Source organism: Crocodylus siamensis, chromosome 7 (assembly GCF_052110815.1).
Source record: "Crocodylus siamensis isolate JL-2025a chromosome 7, ASM5211081v1, whole genome shotgun sequence".
Classification (NCBI taxonomy): domain Eukaryota; kingdom Metazoa; phylum Chordata; order Crocodylia; family Crocodylidae; genus Crocodylus; species Crocodylus siamensis.
The window spans coordinates 42,598,004-42,615,577 of NC_143401.1; the positions used below are offsets into that span (position 1 = coordinate 42,598,004).

Here is a 17,574-nt window from a genome sequence, read left to right on the forward strand (position 1 = left end):
AGCATCTAGTACTTCAACAGTCTCATCTCTAAATACACATGCTGCTTTTTTTTTAATCTTTGAAGATAAAGCAGCACATTCTCCATTATAATCTGCTCCCTTTGGGCAGCTCTACACACTATGGGTTTTCATTCTCATTAAACTAAATAGGATTATAAAATTTAAACTTGTTTATTTTGGAGTGTTGCACCTGTGTTTACATGCACTAGGTTTTTGAACAAATTAAGCTGGATCCCCAGCCAGCACCGCAGCAAAGCGGGATGGTCCAGCACTGCCCCCCTTGCACAGGGCTCCCCACTCACCCTGTGCCCATGCCCTGCCATGCAACTGTGGAAGCAGGGAGCCAGCAAACCACACAAGAAAAAAAAAAGTGGAAGCAATTCGAAAGTGAAAGAAATTGGAAGGGGTGAACTACAAAAAAGTTGCACTGCCATCTGGTGGACAAAGGGCTCATTACATGTCTTTGAGTGCCTTTGTGTTTGCGTGCAATACATCCATGGACACAACACTTTAATTCCTAGCAAGCCAAACTAAACTATGTCTGAGAAGTTTTAGTTTAATGCACCAGAAAGATTTTTAAAGTGTCCAGAAAACTCACTTGTGCAAGTTGCAGTTGCAATGCAAGAGAAGGCAAAAAATGTGACGTACAAAGGCCCTTTATGGTGTTCAAGTCAAGGAGGGAATCTTGATTTTTGAGAGGAGAGATGGTTTCTGATTAAGGTATTGAACTAGGAGATTGGAGTTCAAATTCCTATACTTTTGCTTCCCATGTGACTTTGGCAAAGACTCTTAGGGACATATCCAAAAAAGAAAGGAATTTTGGGTAGATTTTAGGTACCAAGTTACAAAATTGAGAGGCACACAACCTCAGTGATCACCTGATGATAGAAATATCCAATATTTACTAGATATACCCCTCTTTGGTCTTATAGTTCCTTAAGTGCCCACTTTTCTGATTCTGTGCAGCCCATAACTGTGCAGGCTAAACCCAGTTCTTGCCTAAGCCAAACAGGGATCCAGAAACTAAAAAAAAAGCAGTGTCTAAAGTCTATGAAGATCCTGATCTCTGAGCACACTTAATGCAAATTGAAAGATTAGGCCCCTCACAAAACACAATCATAGATACTTTAAAAAAACACAAAACAACAAAAAACACTGAAGAAGGAGGACGAAGAGATGGTGCTACTTCTGGCCACCTTTTATGTAAGTCTGGTGGCAAAAGCTCTAGTCTAGTAATTGGGAGAACCTCTTCAGCTTTTCAGGTCTACACTTCTATCTCCCAAGACATGTTCTTGACATGCAGCTGTAGGATAGATGCCTGCATGACCTAGTGTTTTTTAGAGGATCTGCTGTACTGGGAAGAGTACTTGGTTTCCAGTGTCTGCTTTTGTGTATTATATTAAAGAGCCATTAGGAAAAAAAATACTTTGATTAGGGATTAGAATATTACCAGACTGCCTCACTGCCTTGAGCTCATTTCCCTACAGGTAGTGGCAGGGTGGACCTTGACTTCAGATCACCTGGTCTGCCAGGAAGCTGGTCTTATGTTTCTCACCTGCTATAACTTTGATGATATATTGCTGGAGGCAATACCCAAAGTGATCCTAGCAGGTCTCAATTCCTGTTTTCTTCTGTGGGGCTCCAAACCTCCCCTTTTCCTCACCCTAGCCTCTCCAGATGGCACTCATAGTTCTCTACAGTCATATCTTAATGCTGCCTGTTGGTCTACTGTTCCACCCTCAGCCACCAGGGTGACTGTTGACTTAAGTTAGGTGCACACTAGGCCTGTGCAAATAGGGAACTATTTGATACAGTATATTGGAGAATCCATGAAATATCTATTCCTTTGTTGTCTTTTGACTGATTCAGATGAAACTTTCAGGAATGGTAGCCTCTGCTGAGAGCACGATGCATGCCATCTTTCAAGGTGATAGGCTTAGGGGTTTCAGGGAAACTGCACCTCAAAGTCCTGAAAGCAAAACTCAAGTCAAGTGTGTGTGTTAAGCCACAGTGGGGTGAAAACTGCAGGCCTGCTAGCCCCTGCTGAGGCCATGAAGTCTGCAAGCTTTCCAGGAGATAGGTGCATGGGCTTCTGGGTTCTGAGGATCTGTACCTCTAGCTGCTGACAGGCAAAACTTGTGACATGGGTGCTTGTGCAACTGTGTCTGTCTTGGGGCATGAGGGGGGGTGGGGAAACTACAGCAGGCCTGGTTGATAGGCCTGCTGCAGCCATGAAGCCTGTCAGCTGTTAAGGAGATAGGTGCAGGGGGGTTCTGGGGCCCTGCACTCCTAGCTGCTGACAGACAAAACTCATGACATGGGTGCTTGTGCAGCTGACTGTCTCTGTCTTGGGGCAGGACGAGTTCCTGGCTCTGTACTGATTCTTTCCTCTCTTTAGTTTGTGGTTTTGGAGGTGTTAATTCTTGCTGATTAACTTGTTGTCCTCACTAGCTACTGTGTATTGAGCTGGTCCCTGAGTGAATCATGATTGATTGGTAACACAGTAGCTTCCCTGTCCTCTGCTGTGCACCAAGACACAGTTCCACAAGCACCCATGATACGAGTTTTGCCTGTCAGCAGTCAGAGGTGCAGGGCCCCAAAACCCAGAAGCCCCTGCACCTATCTCCTTGACAACTGGCAGGCTTTGTGGCCTCAGCAGGGTCTAGCTGGCCTGCAGCTTTCACCCTGCTACGTTTTAACACACAGTGTCACCCATGTCACAAGTTTTACTTGTCCGCAGCTGGAGGTACAGTTTCCCCCAAATGCCTGCATCTATCTCCTTGAAACTTTTTAGGATTTGTGGCCTCCACAAGGACTACCATAGTTTTCACCCCACCGTGACTTCACATACACGTGTAACATGAGTTTTGCTTTGAGGAATTTGAGGTGAAGTTTCCCAGAAACCCCTGCACCTATCACCTTGAAGTGTAGCACGCATCATGCTCTCAGCAGAGGCTATCATTCCAGAAATTTTCATCTGAATCATCCAAAAGACAACAAAGTTATAGATATTTCATTGATTCCCCATTTTACCCTATGGCTGAATCGCTGAATCTGTTCTGAATCTTTTCTGAAACAGCAATTCTTCTGGCCTTTCTCCTGGATCCTCAGCTGTCGTTCCACTCCAGGAATTATCAGAAGCCTTGTGTGGGCAGACCTCTGCCTGTCTCTTTCTCTGGGGCATACCCACAGCGTTTTTCTGGCCGAGTTTACAACACTTGCCTGGCCAGACGCTTACCCACTCCTCTCGCTGTGGCTTGCAGGGAATTGACGCCCTTCCGCCCCTCTCCAGGGCCAAAAATACCTGTGAGAAGCTTTCATCCTCCAATCTGGAGTGAGATGCTGCTCTGGAAGTGTGGTGATAGTTCCTCTTCCCTTCTGGTCCCCAGCTGCAGCCCTGCCAGCCATCCATGGTGTAAGTGTTGCTTGCTTTCACTTTTCCTGTCTGTAGCTGCCAGCTGCTTTTCTTCTCCTGACCTCCCCTGCTTAGCATGTAAGGCAACTCAAGGCTTTTGTTTACCCTCTTTCACTCCTTCACAGGAGACATTCAGGGATGATTCAGAGATTCGGCCATAGGCTATACAGGTTTCCCTCACATAAAGTAAACCTACTTTATAATGTAACAAATAGGGATAGGTTCCCAAGGTGGTGAGGGTGGGAGGGAGCGAGGCTGGGACTAGGAAAGGGGTGGGGGCAGGGGTGCTGTTCCTAGGGCTGCACCACGCTCTGCCTGTCCCCACTCACCCCAGCTCCTGGGCTGCACTGTGCTGTGGTGCAGGCAGCTGGTGCTGGCTGCTCCCAGGCCCACTGCATCTGGGGCTGGGAGGAGTGGCAGTAAGTGGAGCCCCAGGCAGCGTGGGACATGGCACAGCTTGCCCACATTCACCCTAGCCCCCACTGCAGTGGCCCTAGGAGTGACCGGTGCCAGCTGCAATTACAACTGTCGGGGGTGGGGGGGCACACCTCTTGCTCCTCCATGCCCCTTAGGAAGGCTGTGTTGGACTCTTTCTGGGGCTACAAGCCCCTGGATCTACATGCAGCATGACAGCAGGCTGTTGCTGCAGGCTGGGGCTGGTGGCGGCACCAGGCTGAATCTTCCTGGCACTCAGGGCAGGCATGCTGAGTGCTGGGAACAACCCAGTGCCACTACCAGCCCCAGCTTGCAGAACCAGGGTGCTGTCATCCCGTGCATCAAAAGAGCCCAACACAGCCTGCAGCCCTCCTGGGGGGGCACGGAGCACCAAGAGGAGCACCCTACCCCTCCCCCCACACCCAGTGACAGTTCTCATTGCAGTTGGCTCCAGTTGGTTTTGGGGCTGCTGCAGTGGGGGCAAGGCTAAGTGCAGACAAGCTGCACCACCTCCCATACCACCCAAGGCTCTGTTTGCTGCCATTCTCCCCAGCCCTTACTGCAGTGGTCCCAGGAGCAGCTGACACCAGCTGCTTGCACCACAGCATGGCGCATCCCAGAAGCTGGAGTAAGTGGGGACAGGCAGAGCCCAGTGCAGCCCTGGGAATGGCACCCCTCTCCTGCCCCTTCCCTAGTCCTGGCCTCACTCCCTTCCTCCCTCAACACCTAAAAATGTATCCCTATCTGTTAGGGTTGTCCAAAGCTTTGGTTTACAGTTCAGTGGAATCTCCAAATCTGAATCAACTGAATTGAGTCAGGACAGTGATTCGAATCACCAAATAGAATCGCTGTCCCTTGAATCAACTGATTCCAAATCAGTTCCACTCCAGGAATTATCAGAAGCCTTGTGTGGGCAGACCTCTGCCTGTCTCTTGCTGTTTTGCACAGGCCTACTACACAGCATGTGGGATTTATATATCACCCTTCTGAGATATATAACTCTCTTTCCAGACCAAAGCAGGAGCCTAGGCACATGATTCTTGGTATTGGATTACAACTGGAGGGGAGAAAGGGCAAGGCACACACGTAAAAGTTTGGTATTGTGGTGCTGATCTTTTAGACACCAAAATCTTTTATAGGATCTTCTATTAATCGCTCCATGCTTTCAACTGCCCACTCTAAAATCAGGATAACATTCTTCCTTACTTCCATCCTTTGTGCATATTATCTATTTTGGTGGTAAGCTCCTTAGGGCAGAGGCTGCCCTGAAACACTAGCTTGATGGCAGTTTATACATGCTGATGTATAATATGGCAAAAGCAGATGATGGAGTTGGAAATTTGGAGCTAGACTGTAACCAGAAGATTAATTTTATAATGTCTGAATTTCAGTGAATGGCATCAGATTAGCTTAAAGCTGTTAAGGGTTCTGAAAAAACGAAAGTAAAGATAGGGCCCCAGGAAAACCTGACATATTTTTTTAATCGTTCAAAGTCTTAAGGCAATTGATTTTTAGTTTAGGTTTTTTTCAAACAGGTGGAAATGCACCTTTTATCATAGTATGTATGCAAGCCATATTGCTTTGTTTTACCATGAACTTTTGCCAACAATGTTTTCTCTTTCATAAAGACCTTTTAACCAATACTTTTGAATTATCCATATTAGACTATCAAACAGTTGTTAGATGGCTATGATATTTGTCCCTGCTAATCTGGAGAAGATTTGAACCAATATCTGAAAGATGAAAAACTCAAAGGGGCAGTCAGTAAGGCTAGGATTTCATCCCATATCTTGCTTTTAATTATTAAAACTTTCAGCTGGCATTGAATGTATTTTGCTGGTATTCCAATTATGTTTTTTTCTCTAGTCCTAAATGCAGAAAATAGCCACAGAACCATGTGAATAACATAGAAGGAAAAAGATTTTCTATTTTGTGAAAATTAGGCTTTACTAAATAAGAAAGGTTATGCTATGCATTGCTTATCAGAAAGGTAAAGGACTGCTACTTTAGTCCTTATTTCCTTAAAAAATTAAAAGCACTGTCGCAGGACACTCCCGTGCCCTGCTCCTAGTGAGTTGCGAACTTAGGGTGGGGGAGGTGTGTCGCAGTGCACTGAAGTGCCCTGCTCCTAGGGAAAGGTACAGGTGCCGGTTGCCAGGGCAACCGCAGTCGGTCAGCTGACCGGAAGGGGGCAGGGCCTGGCCTATATAAACATCCTAGGCTGAGGTCAAGCAGGTAGTTCCCCACTAACATCCCAGGGAGAAGGAGCTCTGTTGGAGTATGCAGCCTAGAGCAGCTTTATGGCCTGATCAGCTTCAGCTTGAAGACTGGGAGGAGAAAGCCCTGGTAGGGATTTGAGTGATGTTTAGCCAGAGGGCTAGAGTTTGCGTTTAGCCGGGAGGCTTGGTCTTGAGTTGTAGCCGATTGGCTTATGGTTTTGCTTTGTTGTCACACTGGAGGGTGAGGCTGTAGGTGTTGGAGGAGGCCTCATAGGAGCTCTCTCAGTAGTGTGGGCGTTCCTGGCGCTGGAGAGGGTGCCATGTTTTGGGGTGTATTGACCTGGCCCCAGTGGGGCAGTGTCGTGCAGGAAAAGCCCCAGTGTGGGTGCAGGTGAGAAGCTCCAGTGGGGCTAAGACCTGAGAAGGCGGGTCTGGGGGCCAGGCACGGCTATGGCCTCTTGAGTCTTAGTGGGGTTGTAGACCTGAGGAGGGGGTGCACTGACCCCAGCCCTCAGAAGGGGCACAGTGCATTGGGGGCCAGGCACGGCTACAGCCACCTGAGCCCCAATTGTGAGAAGCCCCAGGGAGGGCGCACAGGAATAGAAGCCCCAGGGAGGGGATTTGGAGGCCAGGCATGGCTACGGCTGCCTGAGCCCAGATTGTGAGGCAGAGCCCTAGTGTGGGCGGGATCGAGTGGGGCACGACTCCAAGAGAGGCCAGGGAGCATCTGCGGGGAGTGTGGGCAATTAAGATGAGCCCAGAGGACGTCCGAGGGGACGCAGGGGCTATAGCGAGGCAAGCAAGGGGCCACCGTGAGGGCGCAGTAAGAGATTTGCTTAGACAACAGCCGGTACCTCTGTGGGGCATGGTATCAGGGGTGGTAGGAGCCACGCATAGCCCTTAAGGTTTTAGTGCACGGGGTTAGCTGAGATGAGGCACTGACCGGGATACATCGGGGTACTGTGTCCAAGGGGTTGTCAAGGCAGCCTCCCATAACACTAATACCATCAAAGATGTGGCGGGCGAGAACAAGGGTGCATTTATACCGACTTGGCCCGGTAGGGGGTGCTAGGAGAGATCACAGCCGCTCCTGGGACCCTGCCCCGTGACAAGCACCTTAATCTTTTAAAAACTATTTGGGTTTGGAAAAAGAAGTTACATTGAAGCTGACAAGTGGCTTGCCGAGTTTCACCAAGATGCAGTTTGGAATGGCTGAGATGTCACCTCCAATATTAACTCTAGTAGTCCTGCTGCAATATGCAGTAGTTTAAGTGTATTGTGCTTTTATTGTCAAACCTGACAAAACAGTTCTGCTAGGCTGCTCCTACTGTTGGATTTTATACATTGTCCATTTTTAGGAACATAAGGTTGGAAGGAGACTTCTAAGTCCTCATGTCCAGCCCCTTGCTATCACAGGCAACCACTTCATGTAATCCCTTTCATAATCCAATCAAGCTAAAATTAGTTAAATATTTTTTTCTTATTGTTGCTCCTGTTGGGAGGCTATTTCAAAACTTCACTTCTCTGACACGTAAGAAACATTCTTCTAATTTTCATCCTAAATCTATTCACAGACCATATATATATTCTCGTGTCAACATTGTTCTTTAGCTTAAACATTTATTTCTCCTCCCTTTTGCATAATACCCCCAATGTACTTACATACAACTGTCCCTCTCAGCTTTTACTTTGCAAGCTACATAATTTAGGCCCTTCTAGCAATTGTCTATTCCATGAGACTGGTGTGTTCCTGCTAAGCTGTTCCCAAGCATACTCCACCAAGGGCATTCTTCAGACCTGGAAATACATCAGTGAAAATGCTCCAAGGCATCCCTCTGCAGCTGTTTTTGAAACCTCATTCTCCAGAGTGCTTGAGAGTGTCTTTAGTGTGCGAGTGGGAGAGGCTGTGCTTGGTAACAGCATAGCAAGACCATCCTACTGCTGGTGGGAAGATAAGCCTTTAATATCCTCTTGTAAAATGTGCTTTCCATTTTTTCATTATCGTAGTAGTCCTTCTCTGTACCCAGTCCAGTTCAATGAGTCAGAAAAGCAAATAGGATGTTAGGAATTACTAAGAAGGGGACTGAAGGCAAATAGAATATCATTTTGCTACAACATAAGTTTACACCTTGAATAGTGTGTGCAGTTCTGGTCCCTCTGCCCACCCATAGCCACTTCCAAAAGGATGTAATAGAACTGAAAAAAAGCACAGAGAAGGATAAAAAGGATGATCGAAGGTACTGTAGGGATTTCATATGAAAAGAAACTAGTGGAGGAAAGATGTGATAGAAGTCTATGAAATAATAATTGGGGTGGGTGAAAATCAATAGGGATTTACTATTTACCACCTCTCACAATACTAGAACTAGGGGACAGGAAAAGAAAATGTTAGGAAGCCAGTTTAAAACCAATGAGTTCTTTTTCATACAGAATGTAATTAATTTGTGGTGTAAGCAAGATGTGGTAGAAATGGACAATTTAACCAGGTTCAAAAGACGATTAGACAAATTCATACAGGTCTGCTACAACCTCCAAATTAGGACTTCCTACATCTCTAAATGCTGCCTAAGTACTTTTCCTGTAGGTATTTCTCTTGAACAACATTTCAGCATTCTATAACCACTTACAAATCCACTCCTGAGAGTATATGGCAACTCCCACAACTACCTCAATAGAACCCTTTTTACTGATTCAGATCATTAACATATAGTGCTATTCTGCAACTTTATTTCCAGCTTTCCTGAACAATACATAACTTTCAGTATTTGTGTTTCAGTTATGATTGGTAATCCAACACATTCCAGTTATCCCTGTAATATCTTTTTTATTGACATCATGGACCAGTAGTTTGATTTCCTCCATTTATTGTTCACGTCTCCTACCTTACTGTTCAGCTGTTTCATTTATTTCCTACTGAATTACCTTAGTTACCAAAACATATTAGATATGGTACTTTCACTAACTTTATTGCCTAGCTGGTTACTCATCTCATGAATCATAGTACTTTCCTTGTCAGCCATCTTGCTGTCTGGCTTTATTAGTTCTTTGTTGTGTCCTCATTTGTCTGATTGTTTTCTATCTCCATATTAAAACAAGGTGAAGAGAATATGATTCTCTCTGAGTCTTCTGATCCATTTATCAAAAATCTTATCATTCATGCCAGTCTTAATCCCAGAGGGTCAATAACCCAGGTACTCAAGGAGAGTCCATCCACTGGGAAGATTCATCTTTCTGTGACTGCTTCATAGATTTCATAGATTTGATAGATATTAGGAATAGAAGAGACTTCACAAGATCATGGGGTCCATCCCACGGCCCAAAGAGCAGGCAGTCAGCAGGGGTGAAATGATCCCAACAAGATAGGCTTCCAAGTGTTTCTTAAAGGAATCCAGAGTAGGTGCCTGCACCATGTCTTGGGAGAGTCTACTCCAGGCCCTGGGGACTTGGACAGTATTCTTTTTCCTCTTATGTCTGGCCTAAAATGCTCTTCTAAGAGTTTGTGACCATTGGACCTAGTCTTTCCATGAGGTTTCATAGTTAGTAGGGTTGGAAGAGACGTTAGCAGATCATCAAGTCCGACCCCCTGCCATGGCAGGAAAGAGTACTGAGGTCAAACGACCCCAGCAAGGTGTACAACTAGCCTCCTCTTAAAGACCCCCAGGGTAGGAGCCAGCACCACTTCTCTTGGAAGTTGGTTCCAGATCCTAGCTGCCCTGACAGTGAAGTAGCACCTCCTGATGTCTAATCTGAATTTACCCTCTGCCAGCTTGTGACCGTTATTTCTAGTCACTCCTGGTAGTGCTCTGGGAAGCAGGGATCTCCCCCAATACCTGCTGGTCCCCTCTGACTAGTTTGTAACAGGCCACTAGATCCCCCCTCAGCCTTCTCTTGTGGAGGCTGAACAGGTTCAGGTCTTGTAGCCTCTCCTCGTAGGGCTTGCCCTGCTGCCCCCTGATCATGCAAGTGGCCTTCCTCTGGACACTCTCTATGTTGTCCACATCCCTCTTGAAGTGCGGTACCCAGAACTGGACGCAGTACTCCAGGTGCGGTTTGACCAGTGCTGCATAGAGGGGGAGGATCACCTCCATGGACCTGCTTGAGATGCATCTGTGGATGCATGACAAGGTTCAGTTGGCCTTCCTGACTGCATCCCCACACTGCCAGCCCATATTCATCTTGGCATCAATCATGACTCCAAGATCCTTTTCTGCCTCTGCCCTGATGAGAAGGGAGTTCCCCAGCCTGTAGGTATGGTGCTGGTTCTTCTTCCCCAGGTGCATCACCTTTCACTTCTCAGTGTTGAATCCCATCCTATTCTCATCCGCCCATCCCCGTAACCTGTCTAGATCCAATTGTAGCCTATTCCTTCTTTCTAGCATGCCCACATCTTAGTGTCACCAGCAAATTTGAATAGGGTGCTTTATACCCCCTCGTCCAAGTCACTGATGAAGATGTTAAACAGTGCAGACCCAAGGACTGAGCCCTGTGGAACCCCACTGCCCACATCCCTCCAGGTTGAAAATGACCCATCCACTACCATTCTCTGGATGCGGCCCTCCAGCCAGTTGGTGACCCATTTGACTGTGTAGGTGTCGACACCACAGTCTCCCAGTTTCTTAATGAGAATGGGGTGAGAGACAGTGTTGAAGGCCTTCCGAAAGTCCAGAGAGACTATGTCCACTGCTACCCCTGCATCTAAGGATTTGATGATCTGATCATAGAAGGCCACCAGGTTGGTCTGACAAGATCTGCCACTAATGAACCCATGTTGGTTGCCCCTAAGCATAATCTCACCTGCTAGCCCCTTGTGGACATGTGCCAGAATAATTCTCTCAAAAAGCTTACCCAGGATTGAGGTAAGACTAACTGGCCTATAGTTCTCCGGGTCCCCCTTCCTCCCTTTTTTGAAGATGGGAACCACACTGGCCCTCTTCCAGTCTGCTGGCACCACACCAGAGCACGACAAGTGCTCATAAAGCCGTGCCAGGGGTTCTGCAATGACCTCAGCTAATTCCCTCAGCACTCTGGGGTGGAGATCGTCCGGACCAGCTGATTTAAATATATGCAGTCACTCTAGAAGTTTCCTGATTAGATCCTCCCTGACCCTTGGCCTACATGTGCCTTCCCCAGGGCCTGAGGGGGGCTTGGTGGAGGGGCTGATCTGGCCCCTGATCAGGAAAATGGAGGCAAAGAAGTTGTTAAATAGGTTAGCTTTGTTGTCTGGTGTGATGACCAAATTTGCTAGCGTGTTTTGCAGAGTCCCCATGTTACCCGGTACCTTCTTTTTGCTCTCTACATATTTAAAAATGGACTTCTTGTTGTCCTTGATCTGGGAAGCTAGTTCCAGTTCCATCTCTGCCTTGGCCTTCCTGACTGCCCCCCTGCATCTCCGAGAAAATGCAGTATAATCCTCCCTGGTGATGGCCCCTTCCTTTCATTGGGCGTATGCCTCCCTTTTCACTAGAAGACATTCTCGGATGTTTTTGGTGAGCCATGGGAGCTTGTGTGCCCTCCTGCTCCCTTTGATCTGTGTTGGGATTACCTCCCTTTGGGCTTGGAGGATCATCTTCTTAAGGAGCAACCACTCTTCTTGGACCCCTGGCTCCCCTCCAGGACCTCGGTGCTTCCCCAACTATTCTCCTTAGCTATTTGAAGTCCACCCTCCTGAAATCTAGGGCTGCTGCCTTGCTGCAGGCTTTTGCCACCTTGCACTGGATGGTGAATTCCAGCAGGCCATGATCACCGTCGACCAGGTGGTCGAGCACTCGCAGCCCCCTCACCAGGTTGTCACCCATGGCCAGCACCAGGTCCAACAAGGCATCTCCCCTGGTGGGGCTGTGCACCTCCTGGGTTAGATGGAGGTCCTGCATTTGGGCTAGGAACCTACGTGAGTGGTCAGACCTGGCTGACTGCTCTTCCCAGCAGATGTCTGGAAAGTTCAGGTCACCCATGATGACCACATCCTTTGACCTAACTACCTCCGTGAGCTTCAGGAATTCTTAAGTCAGCTCTGTGGTCAGAGAACAAGCTGGAGATGCTGTTGTGCCACCTGGCATCCAAACGGGAGTGCAACAATCTGGAGGTAGCTCTTATCAGGGCTTTGTGTCACTTTCCCCAACATCTCTAGTCATGTTCTGGTACTGCCTCCCATCTACCTGTAACACTGCTGGCTGGCTGGCAAGTAGGCAGACAATAGTCCTTCTTTTTGGGTTCCAGACTGGGATGGTGGAGTGGACTCATAAGGGTAAGGCTACAGGGTGAGATGGTGGGGGGGAGCCAGGTATACTAGAGTTGGGACTGAGTAGGGGACCCTGGGATGAGGCAGCACAGTGTAAAACCATTGCTGTAGTGAAGTACAGTTGCCAACATTATTTATTTATTTATACATCTAATCTCCAATTTCTTTTACTATGGCTTGAATCTGTCCATTGTCCAGGGTGTGGCAGAATGGTTACACTTACACTATGTAAGACATATATCAGTAAAAACACATGTCAGTTAAAAAGTTTGGCCTTCAGGAAAAACTTTGCTGAATATCAGTGGAAAAAAAACAGTTGTCCTGGGTTGGCAGCTCTGACTGGTACCTACCACATCCCCTGGTCCCTCCTCCCTCTTTTGTGAAACAGCTAGAAAACAAGGTGATCAGGAACAGCCAGCATGGATTCACCAAGAGCAAGTCATGCCTGACCAGCCCCAATTCCTTCTGTGATAAGGTAAAAGGCTTTGTGGATGAGGGGAGGACAATGACTGTGATATAACTTAAGTTCAGCAAGGCTTTTGTTAGCAAGCTAAAGAAACCCTACTCAAAAATAGACTTTTTTGTCGAACTGGATGGGAAGCGAAACAGATGGAGGTGACAGATTAATGGCCTCCCAAAGTAAGCGTACTTGCACCGCTGTTATATGACATCTATATAAATGGCCAACCAAACCATTTAGGAACAAAACAGTTCATCTATATAGATGCTCTCTGCATAACAGCCCAAAACACTGGCTTTGACCATGCTCAAAAATCCCTAAGCATGGTACTAATTGGCCTAACTTCATACTACATGGGAAACCAATTATGTGAGAACTCAGAAATAAACCCCATGTATGTGCCTTCCATCTGAAAACTATGAGGCCAACCACCATTCAACAGTACATGGCCTGGGACCCCACTATCCCACTCTCCAAACCCATTTTAACTTGGCGTCACCCTTGACCAGACCCTCTCATACAAAGAACACATCATGAAGACAAAAGCAAAAGTGAGTACTTGTAATAACTTTATATATAAGCTAACCAACTCAAAATAGGGAAATAGCCCCTCAGCCATCCAAACCGCTGTTCTGGCTCTCAGCTTTTCCTCTGCTAAGTATGCATGCTCTGTATGGGAGAGATCTGTACATGCCAAGTACCTTGACCCCATCCTGAATGATTGCTGCTGATGTAGCACAGGGTATCTGAAGCCTACCAGCCTAAACATTTTGTACCTGCTGGCTGGCATCGCTATTCCTGACATCATAAGAATAGTGGCCAGCAGGATAAAATGGTCAAGGCAAACTGAAGATGTGAGACACCAGCTACATGACCATTGTGTAGCATACAAATGTCTGAACTCATGCAGGAGCTTCCTCACCAGCACCTAGCCTCTCCATGCTACTCCAAAGGAGATGCAACTACAGATGTGGAACGTTAGGATGAAGAAAATACCTGACAGCAAAAAAATGGACATTCCAGCAGCTGAGTCTTTGCCACCAGGAGCTTATGAACCATAGCAAAGGTGGCAATATTTCAGCCACCTATGCACTGGAGTCAGACACTCCAAGAAATTAATGAAGAAGTGGGGCTATACCAATGGTTCAACCACCTGTGACTGTGGGACAGAGACTCAGCAGCTGCTTCAGTGCACACTGCTTGAAGTCACATGTACAATGAAAGACCTCACCAACTACAACAAATGAGCATAAGCATGTGTAACAAATGGTCAAATGTGGTGTACAGACATGAGAAGAAGAACAAGCTAAGGAAATACAGACTTCATAGAAGTACTATAAGGTGGATAAATAACTGGTTGAATTGCTGTACTCAGTGAGCAGCCCTCAGTGGCTCAATGTCTAGCTGGGAAGAGGTAGCAAATGGGGCTCTCCAGAGGTCTGTCCTGGGTCTGGTATTGTTTAATATCTTCATTAATAATTTGGATGACAGGATCAAGTGCATGGCTATCAAATATGTGGATGACACCAAGTTAGGTGCAATTTCAGACACTCTGGAGGCTATTGATAGGCTCCAGAATGACCTGGATAGACTGGAGTCTGCAGTCAATCAAATCAGATTCAACAAGGACAAGTGCAAAGTCCTGTACTTAGGCCAGAATAACCACATGCACAAATGGAGACTGGGAGATGACTGGTTAGCTGCAGCACTGCAGAGTAGAACCTGGAGGTTTTGATGGTATGTAAGCTGAATATGAGCCAACAGTGTGTTCTTTAAAAAAACAAAGAAACAAAAACAACAGCATAGTGGGTTGTATGAACAGGTGTATCACTTGCAAATCAAGAGAAGTGATTCTTCTGCTCTATTCACCACTGGTGAGGCCTGACCTGGAGTATTGTGTCCAGCTTTGGGCCCCTCACTTTAAGAAGAATGTGGAGTGGTTGGAAAGAGTCCAGTGAAGAGGAAAAAATATTGGGAGCCTGGGAGACAACGCTTTTAAAGAAAAGATGAAATCATTTGGATTATTTAGTCTGGAGAAGAGAAGCCTGGGGGGGGAGGGGGGCGCAGATTTGATAGCAGTCTTCAAATACCTGCAGGGTGATTATAGAGAGGATGGTGATGGGCTTTTCTCTGTGGATATAGGAGACAGGACTAGGAGCAATGGCTGCAAGCAGCAGCAAGGGAAATTTAGGTTAGAAATTAGGAGGAAATCCCAGATTATTGGGTGGTCAAGCACTGGAACAGGTTGCCTAGAGAAGTTGCAGAATCTCCATCCTTGGAAGTTTTCATGAGTAGGTTAGACAAGACACTTGGCTGGAATGGCTTAATCAGGGAAGAGCCTTGATCGGGGCCTAGACTAGATGACTTTGTGAGGTCCCTTCCTGCCCTACTTTCCTATGATCTTATTATCCTAAGCATGGCATTCCAAGAGACGGTATGGGGAGACAGCAGGCATCAGTTCCTGGTGTGGCAGCATGTCTCCTGAGATGCCACACTTTTGGACACTCTGGCCACATCCAGACAATCACAGCCATATGGTATGCGGTGCTGCTGACATGTCTGCAGTGCCACATACCACACATTCAGGTGCTCTTTGTGCTGCCAGGGAGCAGCATGGGGGCATTTTTTAACTCCTGGATATCATGGGGTCAAAAAAGCCTGTGCAAAAAAAAGTGGAGCAGTGCACATGGAGGCAGTATGTGCTGTTCAAAACTGGAGCGAGGCTGGCCAGAACTGTGCTCTGGCTGCTGTCCAGGCTGCAAGCAGCAGGATCACTGGTGCTGCAGCCCCAGGAGGCCCCCAGGACTCCAGATACGGGTGCTGGAGCCAGTCCACTGCTGGCCCCAGCCTCCCCTACCCCAACCCTGGGTTACTTGCCATGTGCCAGAGAGCAAGTAGCATTGGTGTTCCTTGGGGACAACTACTGGCAGCACAAAGTGAGCCACTGCTAGTTGACCCTGGGGAGGTCATGCAGATGCAGCCTCTATGTTTCCAGGAGGTCTTGCTGTCTTGCCAACCCTGGAATAATATTTTTTGCTAGATTCTCCCTTCCAAAAACAAGGTATGCCTTTTATTGGTGGGCGGTGTTGTATGTGAGGAAATATGCTGGCTTCAAAAGCTTCTGTGAGAATATCCTCCATTCTACGGGGAAATCAAGAAGGCAGCCGTATCCCTCTTTCCATAACATGAAATATCAAACTACCAGCTGACACTTTTTAAAAGCAAAATTGAAACAAAGCATATGGAATCCCATTTGCTTCAGTCAAGATGCATATATGTGAATAAGTGTTATTTTGTTATTATGCTTTTCAAAGATGTTGATGTATATTCAAAGTCAACTTGATGTGTGACTTTGGTAAAATGTCAAGCATGAGACCCCTGAGAGGTTATGTTCTCTGCTAATGTAAGATTTGTAGCTTAAAAGAAACATTACTTCTTGACAGCTATACAATTATCTTGTCAATGCTGTACTATGTAATTAAATGGTCAACAGTTAATATAAACATAAATAATATGTGGCATTCTAGTTTTGTAAACTAAATTCTTATTAATGCTTTTGGAAGTATTCCATACACACAGCAGTTTACTTTTATTTACCTTTAAATCAGCCTTGTATGGTGTTGAATAAGTGTGCACCTGTAAATACAAATAAGATTTAGGGTAGCAATTCTAATGTATTATGTTACATTTAAAACAGTAAAAGTGAAGTAATTGTCAGTGTCCCCTTCATCATGGTAATTATTAAAAAACTTTAAGGTTATTCACCATATGACTAGTCATCAGGCTGGAATGTATGTCTATATATATGTTAGAATTTTATGTGTAAATCTGAATTTATCTAAAATCTATCCATGCTTTCCCATTGTACAGTATTTATGAAAACTAGAAAAAAATACTTTCCAGTGAATCAAACCATCTCATTTTGCACATAGCTAAACTTTTTAATTTTATGATATTGTTATTCTTTCCGTCTTTTTTTCCCACTTCTCTCCTACTTGTTAATCTTTCTTGTTTGTTTTGATTAAAATGAATCTCTGTAGTGTAAGAGTTATCACTTCCTTTGTATTTATACAGAACCTGGCACAAAGGGGAACTGGTACAGTACAAACAAGGAAGGAATATTATATTTGAATTTAATGTATTGTTAGGTATATACTACAATATATTAAAATAATATAATATTCATTCAATAATATAACATGCATTCAAGTCATCCTTAGACTCCTTCGTGTAAGTGTGCTCAGAGAGAGGGAGGGGAGTCCCGCGCAGGCTGCTTTGCCCAGGCCATGGTTCACAAGGAAGAAGTGGAACTCAGCTCATGGCGGAAAAAGTGGAAGTGGGACTTCTGGTTTTGCTTTTGCCATGTCCCTCAGAAGGAAGATTTGTATCGACAGATGCCAGTTAGTGGATCATTCTGGATGGTAAAGTGCTGGATAATGTGGCTTTTCATTTTCTGTTTGCAAAGTAGTTTTCCTCTCCTGATTAATAAACCCTAAAATCCATGTTCTTGATAGCTTTCTTAAAACTCTTTGTGAAGATGAGAAGAGGCATGCAAAAGTACGCTTCCATTCTTCTGGTTTCAGGGCATCTCTGGTACAATTAGAGTATCCTGAAGACTATCTGCACTGATAGTAACTGATGATATCATCAAGGGGGCATTAGAGCACCAGGGGAAGCCACAGCCATATATAGGGGCAGGAAAACAAAGGAATCTCCATGATACTTCTATGCCATCTCTTATTTAGTGAAAATCCTACAGTCTGCCGGATCTGCCAGATTTATACTTTGGTGTTAAAAGGTTGGACCA

At 45.9% G+C, this 17,574-nt stretch overlaps 1 protein-coding gene and 1 long non-coding RNA gene across 3 annotated transcripts in view; one reads left to right on the forward strand and one right to left on the reverse strand.

Annotated features, from left to right (window-relative positions):
* GRID1 (glutamate ionotropic receptor delta type subunit 1) overlaps positions 1-17,574 on the forward strand; it is a 1,131,580-nt gene that overhangs the window by 818,920 nt on the left and 295,086 nt on the right. The window lies entirely within an intron of this gene.
* The window catches only part of LOC149859729 (uncharacterized), a 31,443-nt gene that overhangs the window by 12,681 nt on the left and 1,188 nt on the right, over positions 1-17,574 (reverse strand). The window contains exon 2 of the long non-coding RNA XR_016443463.1: positions 16,365-16,403. This is a non-coding gene — a long non-coding RNA (uncharacterized LOC149859729). The remainder of the gene's footprint in view (positions 1-16,364; positions 16,404-17,574) is intronic.